At 40.1% G+C, this 17,436-nt stretch overlaps 1 protein-coding gene across 1 annotated transcript in view; it reads right to left on the bottom strand.

The window, feature by feature from the left end:
* Window positions 1-12,843, bottom strand: part of AP1G1 (adaptor related protein complex 1 subunit gamma 1) — a 134,173-nt gene extending 121,330 nt beyond the window's left edge. The window contains exon 1 of the mRNA XM_037815484.1: window positions 12,824-12,843. The gene's annotated coding sequence lies outside the window, so the exon portion shown is untranslated. The remainder of the gene's footprint in view (window positions 1-12,823) is intronic.
* Between the last annotated feature and the right edge of the window lie 4,593 nt (window positions 12,844-17,436).

Here is a 17,436-nt window from a genome sequence, read left to right as displayed (position 1 = left end):
ACACTGATCCCAGCTGATCCGCTTAACCCACAGAATCCTCTTTCCAAGCACCTGTGAGACTTTAGCTTTCTCTTAGTTCAACTTCAGGAACATGCTCTAACTGATTTTGAATTCTCTGGTTTTATGGTTTCTTTATAATATATTGCATAAAAGCGTGAGAGGGTGACTCAGAAGAATGGGTTCCAAACCAGTACCACCCCTCTACCTCCTGCATTGGACAAGTCATCTAAATTCTTGGAACCTTAGTTTCCTCATATATAAAAAAGAGAAGGGTTGAACTAGTGACAGCTAAAACCCTTCCAGTGTGAGCTTTCTGTTTGTGACTTCATGAACTAATGAGTTGAGCCAAAGAAACTCTAACCAGACAATTCCTGGCTTGATAAATAATTACTAACACATGACAAAAATATTTTCCATGTGAACGTAAAGAACACCATGATATCTTGGCCCACTTAAACGAAAGGTGACCTACCCAGACCAAAACTCTTCAGGAAGATTGGTGATTAAGTACTCCCAAAAGGGAATAAAGCACAGCACCAGACTGGATGCTTAAGTGAAAAGAACTAATCACAAATCTTGAGCTTAAGACCTGAATGTTATAGACAAGAGCTTTTTTTTTTGTTTTTTGTTTTTTGTTTTTGTTTTTGTTTTTGTTTTGCCTTAGACACTTGCATTTAGGGATTTCAAAACTTAAAAAAAAAAACAAAAAAACTGGGTAGGCCCACTTTTACAATTTTGTCCTTGAACTACTGGGGCATGCTAAGTGATGGGAAAGAAGGGAAGCCAAGAGCATAATAGTAGTAATTGCTTTATTATTGTTATTATTAAGGATATCACAATGTTTGCAAAGCACCTCTGTATATATGATCTAACTTGACCCTCCCAATGACCTCCTGAGTCAGACTAGGCAAATAAGGAGACTACAAATAAGGAGACTGAGGCTCAGGGAAACTTGTGAGCTGCTGAAGGAAGCTCCCACCCCAACCCTCTCTTTTCTGCCCTCTGCCAATGGAGTTCTGCTATCTGGTGCCATCCTGCAGATTAGGATGTGGTAACCCCACCCCAAACACACACACACACGGTGAACTGAAACCATGGCAAATGGTTTGGGGACTGGAATGCTTATGGAATTCAGCACCATCCTACCCTCTCCCCTGCACTACTCTCCAAAGCAGCTTGGATCACATAAACTAGTACATGGTAGTGTAAAACTAGAACACCATAATGATGCCATATCTCTTGATTCCTCTGAGGGATAGCTATGCATGGAACAGATGCCAAAGTACAGTTTGGAGTTTCCATAAAACTAAGGATTTTGCATGCTGCAAAGCAAAGTTAGCTAAAGAGTTAGTTTTCAGTTATGGAAAGTCACAAAAGTTTACTTAGAAGTTGGAATTTAAATGTTTACTAACGTTTTGTGGTTAGTGTTTGCTAACCACAAAAGAAAAGAGTATCTTCTTAAAGGAAGAAAATGCTTTTTTCTGCCTAATGGCAGAACATTAAAGAGAAAATGATAAATATTATAAAATATAAACCTGTCCATTTATTTTTTACTTGTATTTATTGTTACTTATAATTACCAAACACCTCCCACATGCAACTGAAAATTTTTAAATAATTGACCCAGTATAAAGTGTGGTAATCATCATCCTGTGATTTTTGGTTTCCCTGGGCAATGACGAAAATCTAGGAATTCTTACTCCCCATCTTCTCAAACATAATCCCTAATTCCAAATAAATAAATTACAGTACAGTAAAATCCATACAGTGGAATACTATGTTGCCAATGAAAATAAAGCTATAGTTCTATCTTTATTACCATGATATGGCAGATTTTTAAAAACAATATTACAAAACAGTATGATAAAATGAGCTTGTAAAAACTGTACATATACATAGAAAAACTTGAAGGGCAATATAAAAATGTAAAAAAAATTTTTTTTTACAAATGGTGGTGGAATTACAGGTGATTTTTATTTATTTTTTGCAATAAGCATACTGTACTTTTATAATTGGGAAAAACACAGTCCTTTACATTTTGGGAAAAAAGTCCTTATAAGATAATGCAGTGGTATGGATCCAAATGCCAAAGGAGATTTTTGTTTTTAAAACAGCAATAGGCCTTGAAGATGCAGAGGCCAGCCAATAGCTATGGTCAGCCCCACCCTGGTTTTCCATGGCCTTCAAAGGCAAGCTCCTGGGCCGTGTCTCCTTTGAGCTGTTCACAGACTAAGTTCCAAAGACAGCAGAGAATTTTTATGCTCTGAGCACTGGGGAGAAAGGATTTGGTTATAAGAGTTCCTGTTTTCATAGAGTTATTCTTAGGTTTATATGCCAAGGTGGTCACTTCACACGCCACTGCAGCACTGATGGCAAGTTCATCTACGGGGAGAAGTTTGACGATGGAAACTTCATCCTGAAGCCTACGGGTCCTGGCATCTTGTCCATGGCCAATGCTGGACCCAAAACAAATGGTTCCCGGTTTTACCTCTGCACTGCCTAGACTGAGTGGTTGGATGGCAAGCATGTGGTCTTTGGCAAGGTAAAAGAGGGCATGAATACTGTGGAAGCTGTGGAGCACTTTGGGTCCAGGAATAGCGAAACCAGCCAGAAATCACGATTTCCAACAGTGGACAAGTTAATAAATTTGATTTGTGTTTGTCTTAAGCATCAAACCATTCCTTCTGTAGCTCAGGAGAGCACTCCACTACCCTGGTCTGCTCTCAATATCCTATCATCTTTGTGCTCTCGCCGCAGTTCTTTGGGTTCCTCATTATCCTCCCCTTCCAAAACTAGCTGAATTGCAGAGTTAAGTTTATGATTATGAAATAAAAACTTAAAAAAAAACAGCAATAGATTGAAGATATTTCACAAACTTCTAGGAAGAGCGAGTAACTGGGAGAAAAGGTCATTATTTTTATGGTCTTGTTTATGATTGATAACTTGTATGCTTCAATTAAATAACAACAACAACAAAAACCTGAAGAAGCATTGGCCAGGACTCAGACCTCTTGGGTTCCCATTCTGGCTCAGTTTAAATGACTTTATGTCCTTAGCAAGGCTTTTAGCATCTCTGGACCTGTTCCTCAACAGTCCGGTATTTATTTATGACTTCACTTGTTTCAAAATGGATGTGAACTGGCCTGTTGTCCAGAATGGATCAAATGTGTGAAAGCATTTTGAAAAGTATAAAGCATGAAGAGGATGCCAGTATAAAAACTTGTTTTAACACCTCACAATTCAACTAAAGCATTTATTGACTGCATACCACAAGTAACAGTAGCACATAGTGTCCAAAAATTTACAGAAGTATTTCATATACTCATTTGCTCCTTGGGGCTTGTTGAAGAAGACTACATGTCAGTTTTCACCTGTGGTGCTGATACTGAAAAAAAGTGGTGGGTTCTCTGCCCAATGTGGATAACAGCTAATCCATGACACTGGGGTTTCAAAGAGAGAAAGAGTTTGATACTACATGCGATGCAGGAGAACAGATGACCTATTGGTCCAAAAATCTGTCTCCACAAACTGCAGTAACTCTGATGGTTTTATAGGAATAAAAGATGGGCAGGTTTTAGGATAATGAGCACAATGACTCCAGATGATGAGGTTAGAGATTATTTGGAATTGGAGTGGGTTAGTGCTAGGCTGACTCAAGACCTTTCATTAATAAACATTAGGGGCTGTCTTTAGTAATCATAAGACTGTAAATTTGAAAAACTGGAAATAGGGGTACAAGTGAGAGTCAGTTCCAAGGTTTTTACAATCACAAGGTCACAGGATAATGGCTATATAGTTAAACAATCATTATCAGAGGTCAAGGCAGCTGGATTTCAGGTGTTTTCCTCTATTCTAACCTACCAGAAAAGTAGAAAGAAATATCTATATAGTGATTCAGTAATCATAATCCTCCCCTAAATTCTAACTTTTCGGTTACAGTACTAGAGAGGGCCCTCTCTTATGGATTTAAGGATGTAGTGGGGTACTTAAATGACGTCATTTGCAGCAGCTGAGGCCCTATGACCTTTACAGCAGAACGTGAAATTTCCTGCCAAACTGGGTCAGTTCCTGCTTTCCACCTGACAGAGATCTCAGCTGAGAAAGGTGACTGAGGAGGGGGCACTAACCACCTTGGAAACTCAGTGATGTGAGTCAAAGAGGCAGTTCCACTGACCTGTTTTGTTATCATTTGAGTCACCCAAATCTATAAATCTGCCTGAAAGTCAGGGAGAAATTAGTCCCTCTGTTGTTTTTTATGTTATGTTTTCACAAAAAGCATTTTTACAATTCTTTTAAAAATGGTCTCTAATCACAACTCATTCTGGTTTGAGAAAAGGGATTAGGAATTAATCCTTCAGTCATGACAAAAGCCAGAAATGATGTGAAAATTAAAATTCCAACAGCCAATTCTATACACTTGATAAAAGAAAAACTTTTCATACAACTTAGCATCAGCCAGCTTTATTGAGCCATTCATGAATCGGGCAGCATCCCAGAAAGAAAGTAGGGGCTGGAAAGAGGAAGCTCATATAGAGGGAATGTGGTAGCAAGTGAGGAAATGTTCTGATTGGCTGACATGAAGTTTCCATTTTACATAAGGGGGATGTCTTACAAAGTGGGGAGCAGATACACATGGATTAGCTTGGTATGCGTGTCAATTCTGATAAGCTCTCTCTACTAGACCAAAACCAGTTTTATCACCAGGTGTTGCTTATTAGCGACCCTATAGGGTGTGTTCCACTTCCTCAGAAAACCCCTGCGGGCTAATTGTTTCTGTCCTCTAGAAAAGTCCTTCTCAGAAAGTGGTCTTCTCCCAGCATTGCCCAATGCAGATGGCCATTTTATTTTACTTAATACGCTCTTTGACCTCCTACCAAGAGTATTGGGAAGTCTACTATAGGTTCCCTCAAAGTGAAGACCAAAGCCCAGAATACATGAAGTTCAGCCAAACTCTCTCTTTGCTTTTGAGATTTTAAAAGAGGTAGCCCAAAGTGCCACCTGAGATGCTTTATGTCCTAATATGTTCTATTTTGTAGAGTAGTAACACTTGGTTTGTAAATTATTCTGTATTATGTTGGCACCTTGGGGGAAAATCTCACCAGGTATCAGACTGTAATCAACTCAAACCCAACGGGAGGAAATGGTTTTATTCTCCTGTTAGGTAAGACAAAACTGAGACCATCAGAGGAGTATATGCCATCCTAAAACAGATGAAAAATTCTGACTCATTGTTTTCTAGTCAAGTAATTTTATTTCCTTAATATGGACACCACCATCTGCATAGAAGGATCTATGGTTGTTTTTGTTTTCCTTCAGGTGCATAGCCCCATCCTTCCTATAGTTGGAAACAAGGCTTTAAAATTAGCCCAAGAAATCAAGGAAGTGTTGGGACATCTGCAGTAAGTGAGGCAGCCATCCCTGGTGCCAAACTCCATCTCTGCCAAACCACTCACACATGCCAGAGGACGGTCTAGGAACCCAGCAGGTGCCAGTGTATGGTGCTTTACTCCAGAGGAGAGGCAGCCAGTTTACTGTGCATGTGGGCCTTTGGCCCTGGATTTGGAAGAGCCTCCCTCTAACTCCATAATCTTTGAATAAACTTTTTTGTTTTTTTCTACAAGGGGAGGAAAATCCTAGCATGAAACATTCAAGACCAAACTGATTTTTTAAAAAGAGAAATTGGTTTACAGGTATCACTTTCTCACGAGCAAAACAGGCAACATAAAATAGGATTCTGAAGTAAAGATTTTTGCATAACCAATAATTGCGTTAATTTGGTCTTGTTTTCTCAGCTTCTCCTTTCTCCAGTCTTATAGAACGTCTAATACTGAGTCCACTAGAACATAGCAAATAGTAGAAACTGAAAAGTAAACTAATATTTATTGAAATTGCTAAGAGCTAAAGAACTTTACTTACATTATTTCATTTCATCCTAACTACTTGTCCTCATTTTACAGATGAGAAAAAGGAGGCACGCAGCTAGTAAGTGGCAGAGTCTAAACCTGAACCCAGGCATGCAGGATTCCACTTGTTTCCTGGAAACACTTCTTTCATTCACTCTTATGTTTACACATTCTTTCTTTAAGACGCTCATTTTTTTTAAAGATATTCATTCCTCTAACTTCTATCTCACACAAATTTGACAGGAGGCACCATTTGCCAAAAGTCTTATAGTTAGTAATATAGGAGTGGGATATAAATACACATCATTCTGCCTCCCTGGCAAAAGAGATAATCACAGAAGAAATAAGGATCCAGGAGAAAACTAAACTTTATTGAATACAATAAATTTGCTTTAAAGTATTCCAGAAAAATAAATTGTTGACAGGTATGCGGTTTGAATGTATTATGTCCCCCAAAACACCATGTTCTTTGATGCAATCTTGTGGGGCCAGTTGCATTACTGTTGATTAGATTTTGGAACCTATTGATTATTTCCATGGAGATGTGACTCAATCAACTGTGGACAAGAGCTTGATTGGATAATTTCCATGGAGGTGTGACCCCACCCATTCAGGGTGGGTCTGAATTAGTTCACTGGAGCCTTATAAAAGCTCAGACAGGAGTGAGCTTGCTAAGCCAAGAGGAACACTTTGAAGAATGCACAGGAGCTGAGAGAGGAGCTGCAGCTTACAGAGCAACATTTTGGAGATGGCCTTTGAAAGCAGACTTCTGTCCCAGAGAAACTAAGAGAGGACAAATGCCCCAAGAGCAACTAAGAGTGACATTTTTGAGGAGCTGTGGCCTAGAGAGGAACGTCCTGGGAGAAAGCCATTTTGAAACCAGAAATCTGGAACAATCGCCAGCCATGTGACTTCCCAGCTAATAGAGGTTTTCTGGATATCAACAGCCATTCTCCAGTGAAGGTACCTGATTGTTGATGTCTTACCTTGGACACTTTATGGCCTGAAGACTGTAACTTTGTAACCAAATAAACCCCCTCTATAAAAGCCTATCCATTTCTGGTGTTTGTGAAAAGGCAGCATTAACAAACTAGAACAACAGGAGATACATGAAATAACAGCCCCAAAATGTTGATAACTGTTGAAACTGAGTGATGGGTACATAGGAGTTTGTTACATTATTCCCTCTAATTTTTGTGTTTTAAAATTTCTATAATAAAGTTGTTTTTGTTTCATTTTTAACCAGAGGACTGGCATTCCACGAGTAGAAGCTGAGCAATACAGAAGGTGTAACTCAGACAAATAATTTCAACAAGTAAATCAGTGTAAATTATATCTAAAATATAAAATCTTGGATAAAGAGCTTCAAGGGTTCAGAAAAGTCTAGCAAGATGCTAATACTATTTTAATGTGGCAAATTTGATGTTATATATATTTATCACACTTTTTAAAATTTAGCCATTTCATTATATAAGAAAAGAAATGTAGAGGGATGACATGATCTCACTTGGGTATTAAGAGGACTGCTATATTGAGCATCAGTTAATGGGGAAAAGGGATAGAAGCTGGAAAACCAGTCAAGAGGCTATTGCAATAATTCAGGCAAGAGATCACTGTGGGCTGTACTGGGAGTGGCACAGTTCTGAATGTACTTAGAAGGTAGAGTCAACAGGATTTGAAGAGATTGGTTGGGAGCATGGGGGGAGGGGGGCAATTGAGAGAATGTGAAGAGTCAAGAAAGACACCAAGATTTTTTGCCCTAACATGGAACTACCATTAACTGAGATGAGAAAGAAGCGCACAATTGCCCGCACTTTGGGTATATTCATCTCTGTTTTCTATGCTATTGCTAAGAACTTAGAAATGTCATCAGACAGCAGAAATCAAACTCTGTTAAGAACAGTATGTGGGCAGATAAAATGTACTCTGGAAGTCACATCCCTAAGTAGAAGATATCCCCTAATGCACAATAAAAATCTCAGCTCTAAATCAGGTCTCTCCTCTTGAAGTACCCACCTTAATGGTGGACTTGGATTTATATAGCACATTATTGTTCTTACCAACTTCTATCAGGTACTGCTCCAGTTAAGGCATCAACAGATATCTTCTCTGAAGAAAGACCAATGGCATCCGGGGTTCCGCTGTCACATGGGAAGGCATATGGCTGGCTCTGCACATTCTTGTCTCCCAGGTTTAGCTTCTGGTTTCAGTGGCTTTCTCCATAATGTCTCTGGGCTTCTGTTTCAGCTTTTCTCTTAGCTTCTTCTGGGGGCAAACTCTGGATTACATATTTTAGCTTCTCTCTGCTCTCTCCAAAATGTCTTTGCCTTTTATTCTCTCAGAGAGGACTCCAGCAAGAGGATTAAGACCCACTGTGGCAACCCGTGGCCTGAGCAAAACAAGCCTGCAGATCTTTGGTGCACAGCAGTCTGTATGACCTAGGCAGCTAAATGTTTAACCTATTGTCTTTCTAAGTCAGTAAAGAGAAAGAGGGTAAATTGACCTTAAAATTTAACTTTATGCAAGCAGGCAGGAAGTGAGAGGCTCTCGTCTCACAAAAAGAGCAAAATGTAATTGCTGAAGTGTTATTCTAGTCCTTCCTGCACCACCACCCAGGTCAGAATGGCCTATTCCTGCATGTATGCTCCCCCCACCCTTAGGAAGGCCTTTGTCTTAAACCCTTGTAAAAGGCTCTCTGCCCTTTTTGCATCGCTCTGTCGTCTTCCCTGCAAATGCAATGCCTGCCTGGCCTGAGAGAGCTGTCATGATCTCTCCACGACTTCTCACCCTGTAAGTAAGCCCTGAATAAAAGTTCATGTATCAGAAAATGCTTGTTGTCTTCTTTGGCCTCTGGACTGGCATGTCCCTCATGGGCTATGACAATGGGTGAGCCAGCCAGGAGAAGCAAATAGCTGCCAGTCGAAAAGGAGAAGGCCCCGGGTGGGATGCCGGGGAGGCCTGCGATGTCTATGTGGGAAGGGCTGCCCACCCTCCCAGTGGAAAGGATGTGTATGTGGGGAGGGGTGGCTACCCTCCTAGATGAGTGGAATCTGCCAAAGGAGTATGGAAATGTTTGTAACTCTCTGGTTGGACAGATAGCCATCCTGTATCAGGCCACAGGACCACTGGGGACTCAGAAAGAAATAAAGGGCCACCAGATTGCGGCTGCGGTGGGCTGCCCATTGTTAGAGGCTGTATACACCATTACTGAGGAGCTTTAGCAACAGAGGTGGCTTTAAGCCATCTGGGAGGTAAATTAAAGCTAGAAAAAGATATGAGGCTAGCACAAGCAGAATTGAAAGATGCTCTCAATAAATGTTTAGAAATATTGGCACACCAGCACACTAGAGTAAGAGGGAATAAGCTGCCCAAAGGGCAAGTTAGGCATATCCTGGCTTCCCCTGACTGGGACCCTAAAGTGTGGGACCTTGCTGATTCCTCATCAAAAGATGATGAGCCCCTGTCTGACTGTGAAATTGATACTAAGAAATACTCAACCTCTGATAAAACAAAGGGTTAAAGCAGAGGAAGTTCAGCACCCTGATCCCCCGTGGAGGGAGGAAGGCGGGGCAATGGGAGCAGCTTTTGATTGGAGGGTGCTCATTTCATCCTGGGAGTTTTCCCCAGGGGAATTAGGAGATTATTAGTAACCAATATTGACAAAAACCTAGGGAGCCATTAGCAAACTGGTTGCTATTTCATTTTGTGTTAAACCTTGCTAATATGTTATTTAGAATATTTTTAGATTTTTTTCCAGTCAACCTGTGTTAGGCTTCATGTGGGGAAAATAACAATGGACATTTGCTGTGCTTCCACAAGGATACCTTCAAATGTGGAAACCTCCAGAAGAGCCTGACTGGGTTTTGTCTGGTTGGGTAAAACTAAGGCTATTCCTTCAGCTGTTGTTAAAATGCAAAGTTATCCCACATTGCCTACTTCTGAACAGCTGATGGCTTTTCTTGGTTTGTTAAGTTATTGGGAAGTGTTTATACTCTATTTAGTATGATTTTAAAACCTTTGTATACCCTAATTAGAAAAGGAAAAGTGTGGGAATGGGATTTTCCACAGCAGGCTAAGTTTAAAAAGACTAAGCAAACTATTATGCAAGCACAGGCTTTAAGGGGGGTGGACCTTGATACACCCTGTGATTTGGATGTGACCAGTGCCAACATTGGCTTTGGGTGGGGTTTGAGACAAAGGCAACAAGCTAAATGTGTAACTATTAGATTCTGGTCTCAACTATGGAAGGGCACAGAACTCAGATATAGCCCTTTAAAAGAGCAATTGTGCACAGTTTGTAATCCTCTGTTGCAAGTGTTGAAGGTCTAACTCAGGTGTCCAGTGACCTTACAGAAGAGCATACCCATCCAGATATGCAGATACAGGACGCTATAAATGAGTCCCATTTTGGGAGTCCTCAGGTGAGCACACTGACAGAATGGAAAGTCTACCTCCTACAATGTGGCATTTTTTAACAATGGCTCTTTAAGTACAGAGATGCACGAAATTTTAGGACTGGCCTCCTACGTGAAAGAGCAGCATGCCCTGTTTCCTGTTGATCCTCCCAAGGTGGCTCCTCCCATGCCCACCATTGATGGACAAGGAAATGCACCTGACTCTGCTTGAATTGGCACATGGACGACCTGCCACCTGGACAGCCGTGACTGTCCAGCCCAGTACTGACACCATCTGGTAGGAAGACATCTGGACTCCCTGCCACAAATATATAGTAACTGTTTTTCATGTCTCTGCCCACACCACCAACTCATTACCAAGTAACATAGAAAAGGATGCCCTAGAGAAATTCCACAGCCTAACATCAACAACGCATGAAGTGGCTTAATGACTGTGACAGAAGACTGGGCACCAAGGACACCAGATTGCTGTCACCTGGTGGCAAGTAGACTATATTGGCCCCTTTCCTCTGTCCAAAGGGACAAAATATGCCTTCACCACCATGAATATGGCTAAACACTTAAAGGATGATAGAAACGATGGACTTGAGGACTGTATCAGCATTAACTCCAGAAAAAGAGCCTGGCTGCCTTCAAGCCACAATGGGGCAATGATAATAACTCTCTTTTGCCTGTGCCACAAACACTAGAAATTGGGGAAAATATGGTCAATTGGCTCTGGTTCTGGCCCATGCAGCCATGCTGGTTGAGAATCCTAAGCCCATGGGTATTAGAATCACAAAGAAAACTAACTGTAGTTCTGACACTGAGGGGCTCCCTGCAGGGGGAGGAAACATGGTATTTAAAACCCCCTCACCTGGAACCCTTCTATCTACTTTGAAGACTCAGTATATATATATTGTTAAACCACTCAGCTGTCCAATTTAATGCTTACATGTGTTGTTAATTCTTGTTAAAAAAAAGTGTTACTATTTCAATAATGCATTGACTAAAATGTTTTCAATATTTAGCCTTCTAACAAGTGTAATGTTATTAGTAATAATATGTTGTGAAATGCTTAAGAACAATTTCCAGAATTATTCTGATGACTTGAATGTAGAGGGAATGAGGGATGTCTTTTTTTTTATTAAAGGAAAAGGAAGTCGTTCTGTCCTAAATGACTGGTTCTATCAGAAAAAAAAAAAAAAAGGAGATATGGAACAAAACCTGAATGAATATAGAAAGTTGCAGAAAGTTGGTGGAAAAGGAAATTTATTTCTGTGGTCAAAGTTAAAAAAAAATGGTAAAAACTAGATACAGAATAAAGCAAAATGCCTTTAGCTATTTTAGCCCAGGCAGTACTTACGTTAAATAGTAAAACTCAATCTGGCCACAGCACCACTTGCTAATAAGTTTATTATCTCTCTGTATCAGTGTATTATTACTATGTTGTTTATTGTATTGTTGTTGTAAATTATGGATGTAAAGTCTGTCCTATGGTCAATGCAAACTGTTGTGCAGCGGTGGATTGTGGCAACCCGTGGCCTGAGCAAAACAGGCCTGCAGATCTTTGGTGCACAGCAGTCTGCATGACCTAGGCAGCTAAATGTTTAACCTATTGTCTTTCTAAGTCAGTAAAGAGAAAGAGGGTAAATTGACCTTAAAATTTAACTTTATGCAAGCAGGCAGGAAGTGAGAGGCTCTCGTCTCACAAAAAGAGCAAAATGTAATTGCTCAAATGTTATTCTAGTCCTTCCTGCACCACCCCCCAGGTGACCTATTCCTGCATATATGTTCCCCCCACCCTTAGGAAGGCCTTTGTCTTAAACCCTTGTAAAAGGCTGTCTGGCCTTTTTGCATCGCTTGGTCGTCTTCTCTAAAAATGCGATGCCTGCCCAGCCTGAGAAAGCCATCATGATCTCTCCACGACTTCTCACCCTGTAAGTAAGCCCTGAATAAAAGTTCATGTATCAGAAAATGCTCGTTGTCTTCTTTGGCCTCTGGACTGGCATGGCCCTCATGGGCTGCAACACCCACCTTGAATGGGCAGGTTCATATCTCCATGGAAACAATCTAATCAAAAGATCCCACCCACAATAGGTCTGTTCCCACAAGATTGGATTAAAAGAACATAGGCTTTTCTGGGGTACATAACAGATCCAAACCAGCACAGCATCCAAACAACAACAAACCAAAACAAATGCTTTGCTTTGTTTTTAAGAGTCTGTTAAATGTGAATCTTAAAACTCTAATTCTAAATACCCGATAAATTATACCTCCCCCCAAAAGAAACCCAGTTACAAGGTTGCTGTTGTTGTTTTGAAGTCAGATTTCCTTTTTATTCTACCATTGCCATAAAAAAGTATTTCTTTTTCACTTAAAGACCAACAGAAGAAAATATTTTGTAGGTTATCCCTTAAGAGAAGAAAAGATTACCCCATATAATCCTACAATTAAAAAAAAGTAACACTGGCGATACCCTTACCTACAATCGTGTCACAGGCAGATAAGATGGGTCAAACTTACTATTTTCAACTCAGGTTCCTATGACTGGAGTCAAGGGGCAGCCGAACTTGGTGTAGACATATATTCAGCCAGACCAGAATCCAGTTCCTTAAGGAAAGCACAAAATCATTAAACTCAGGGTTTTATATTTCCTTCTTTTTCTCTTTTCAAGGTGGCCCACAGACAGTATTTACAATATAAAGGTAAATAAATACATTTTTCAAAAATTGAAATTAGAATATAAACCTGTGTATATTTCTGTACACACAACACACATATATGTGTCTATATGGAGAGAGATATAATAGACTGAAAGGAAATATACCAAAATGCTTATGGATAAATTTTTTGCCTGTATTTTCCAATTTTTCTACCACAAGTTTATACCATATCCACATAACTAAGGTGGGGTGGGGGGGAACAACTGTTTGTTTTTTTAAAAATCCCCTTTTGACTGATTTATTCTCTTCAAATAAGGCTAGCTTTTACTACAAAATTAGAGTCAAAGTTCTTTACCGCAGTCCCAACAAATTAGAGCTCACCTCCTCCCTCACCAGGTGCAAGGGGTGCCTTACTATTCCCATCAGCCTGAGAAATGATGTTAAGTTCAACAGGTCTCAGTTTGTGGCCTGGATCAAACTAAACCAAGCCAGCAGCAGGTTCCAGTACAGTTCCAGGATAACATGCTACCCTTAGATGTGAGCCCCTTCACCCTTCCCAGCAGTCAGATAGTTGGCAATCTCCTTCCTTACTGTTTGGGCCTGCTCAGTTGCAGCACAAAGCACACACATAGAAAACTGAATGTGCAAAGAATGTTTTGTTGAATTAAAAAAAAACAGTTATCCAATAGTGTGAAACAATGTTTCTATAAAAACCAATAAACAACAATATACACTTAACAATACACCATATATGAACAGAAAAACGTTATCAGTGTTCTGTGTTCGGTCACTGGTTGGCAAAGTCCAGCAATAGCAGACCCTCAGACCCACAGAATCTGATACTCTAGGGCATGGAGGTCAGCAAACTGTATTTTCTAACATGCCCTCCTGTGGCTTCTGATACCTATTTAAGATTTTGAGTCTCTGCTGTAGATGGTGGTTTGGCAGGTATGCCAGTCTGAATGCATTATGTCCCCCAGAAAAAGCCATATTCTTTGCTGCAGTCTTGTGGGGCAGACGTTTTGGTGCTGATTAGATTTGCATGGAGGTGCGCCCCACCCAACTGTAGGTGATAACTCTGATGAGATATTTCCATGGAGGCCTGGCCCCACCCATTCAGGGTGGGCCTTGATTAGTGGAGCCACATAAATGAGCTGATGGGCAGAGGGAACTCAGTGCAGCTGTGAGTGACGTTTTGAAGAGAAGCTACAGCCAAGAGGGACACTTTGAAGAATGCACAGTAGCTGCAGATGAAAGACAATTTGAAGACGGCTATTGAAAGCAGACTCTTGCTCCGGAGAAGCTAAGAGAGGACAAATACCCCAAGTGCAACTAAGAATGACAATTTTGAGGAACTGCAGCCTAGAGAGGAACGTCCTGGGAGAAAGCCATTTTGAAACCAGAACTCTGGAGCAGACGCCAGCCACGTGCCTTCTCAGCTAACAGAGGTTTTCCGGACGCCATTGGCCATCCTCCAGTGAAGGTACTCGATTGCTGATGTGTTACCTTGGACACTTTATGGCCTTAAGACTGTAACTGTGTAACCAAATAAACCCCCTTTATAAAAGCCAGTCCATTTCTGGTGTTTTGCATTCCTGCAGCATTAGCAAACTAGAACAGCAGGTTACCTTTATTTTTCTAAATAGCTTGCCTTTATTTTTCTAAAATGTTCCACAATGAGCATTTATTGCTTTTGCAATAAAAAGATTGGTTATTTTAAAAGTTAAAATGCATGCATGCCTCTCAATCCTAGTGGAAGGTTTGTATTGCTACTTGCATCGCTCCAGCATTTTACAGCTGAGAAAATTGAGGCTCTGTGAGGTTAAATGTCTTGCCCACGGTCATAAGGTCAGGAGTAAGTGGTGAAATGGGAACTCAAGGCAAAATCTTCAGGCTACAAATTCCTACCTTTTTTTTTTTTAACCACACCATGCCATAAAATGAATAAGTGGAGTCATGTCGGAGATGTAACAAACGTCAACTGTCCCAGGGATCACTACCTTGTCTTATCAGCTGATGACTGAGCCTGGAGAAATACAGTCTTTCCAAGAAGAACAGGAAAAACCTCTGAGCCACCAAAGTATATGCCCTGTCTAACTACCATGCCCAAAAAGTGGTATGCACAACTGAATCATGAAAAGAGTCACTCTGTTACTGCAAAAAAATCTTGACATGAGACTACATTTGAACCTGAGGTAAAAACAGAGGTCAGTGGTTGGAAGGAAACTTAGCCAAGCCCAAATTAGGAAACATTTTTTTTGTTCTGAAAATAAATAACAGTAGAACTGGACTTGTTTCAGATAAATGCTGAACTGCTATTAGGCAAATGCTAAACTGCTATTAGGCCAATGCTGACATCAGCAAACGTTGATTATGTACTTAGGGTATCATTGTGTGACCTATAGAAGCCTGGAGTAATATAAGGCCAAGATTATTATCCCCTTTTTATAAAGGAAGAAATTTAGGTAAAACATGACTAATTTGGTTCATTTATCTCAAATCAGGCACTTCATGCTTAAATTTCTTTGTTTGTAAAAAAGAGAATAATAATATTTATTTACCTTGTTTCATTGGATTGCCAGAATAAAATAAGAGAACATGAAGACATGCAGTTTAAAAAAATTACAAGTGCTGTGTAGAACACTGACCTCATCCTCATTTTTCATGGTAACAATAATGTGTACAACTGGGTTTATCTACATTTCATTTGGTTTTGGTACTCTCCTTAGGTCCCCGTTATCTGAATAATGACCAAATACCCTCTGCAAGATTCGGCTTCCCACAAATCAAAGAAAACCCCCAAATCAGTTTGGAAGTTTAAGTAACAGTTGCCTCCCTAACAGATTATATTTCAACAAGAACTATTAACTGAGCACTCAGAGAACCGCACTTCCCTGCAAGACGTTTCACCTAAACCCTTCTCACAATCAGAGATCACCAATGTTTTGTTTTGTTTTGTTTTTCAGGTTATTGAGGGGTTAACGGCTCACTATGACCCAATGGAATGAGGAAAGAGCAAAAGGCAAGGGAAGGGAAGTTGGACTTAAAAGACAGAACATTTGTCAGCTGCTACCACTACTCATGGGTGTAAAACTACTTGAGCTGTGTTACCTGATAGAAGGAATAGCATTTTTTTGCATTTGAAAAAAAGATAAAGAGATCCTTCTAGAAAAATTTGCCTGGGTGCCCAAATTTAATAACTATTTACTGGATATTTGAAAACGCTGACTAGATAATGTTCCCTGCCTTGGTGGAGGGGAGTCCAGTAATCTGGACTTTTGGAAAGTTTCAAATTAACCTTTTAATTTTGAGATAATTGTAGATTCACATACAGTTGTAAGAAATAATACAGAGATATCCACTATACTCTTCAACGAGTTTTACCCAATGGTAACATCTTGCAAGACTGTAGTACAATATCACAACCAGGATATTGACATAGATACAGTCAAGATACTGGACAGTCTATGGAAACTTTTTAAATGATTTATTCACCACAATAATAGTTACCACATTCTCACGAGTCAGAAACACTTCTTTAAATTCCAAAATTGTTAAGTAAGGTCTTAAGAGATATATCACTTCAGGGATTGCACAGTGATGGAGGCAGTTTGCAGAGTTGCCTGCAGTATTTATCACTTTTCTTTTTTTTTCCCAGGAGATTTAGGTAATACCAACCAGTTGCAAGTTGATTGACCTGAAGATAATCACCTTTGAAGCCAGAACTGAACATGATTTCACCCCAAGACAACTTCAGAATCACTACTGTAGATAAACAGCCACTCACATATCACCTTGCTGAGCAAGTTTCCCAGAGAAAGAGAGTTAGTGGCATGGGTTGGGGGCTCCAGTCTGAATGCACCTGAACGTCACCTGAATGGTCTGAATGCACCTACTTCTCTGTGGAACATTTCCCCGGATATGACCATTCAATTCACATAACTATCAGGTTTCATTCAGTTTATTCCAATCATCAGTGCTTTTACTGCAACTTTTGAGAGTTCTGCAGGAAGTTTCTGAAAAAAAAAAAAAAATGAGTCTTTGGCAAATGTCAGAGGAAGTAGACAAGGGGGGTATCCCCTCAACAAAGGACATACTAGCCAATTATAGAGGAATTGTAAGACCTCTTTCTAAATAAAATATTAGTGAATTTGAAAGGGAACTCTCCAAGGGAATCTGAAGAGGTTGCAGGCATGGTGAAAATGAGGACATAAAATCATCCAGAAAGGGAGATAAAACAGAAGTTTGAAAATGACATATTTCTGCATTTGGACATTTTAGAAAAGCTTTTCCAATACCAGCCATCAACAGTTTTCCTAAATCCACTAAATACTTCCATAAGTTCAATGTATATTCGGGATTCCTAAAATGGCATCTTTACATGCTGATGTGACCTATGGAAAAAAGCCCCCCGTTCCTCTATGACACGTGTTTTGCTAAGTTATCAGCACCTTTCTCTGGCTTGTTCCTTTT

This window comes from Choloepus didactylus, chromosome 22, assembly GCF_015220235.1.
Source record: "Choloepus didactylus isolate mChoDid1 chromosome 22, mChoDid1.pri, whole genome shotgun sequence".
NCBI classification, from domain to species: domain Eukaryota; kingdom Metazoa; phylum Chordata; class Mammalia; order Pilosa; family Megalonychidae; genus Choloepus; species Choloepus didactylus.
The sequence above is the reverse complement of the archived record's forward strand: the minus strand, read 5'-3'. Positions and strand labels throughout refer to the sequence as shown.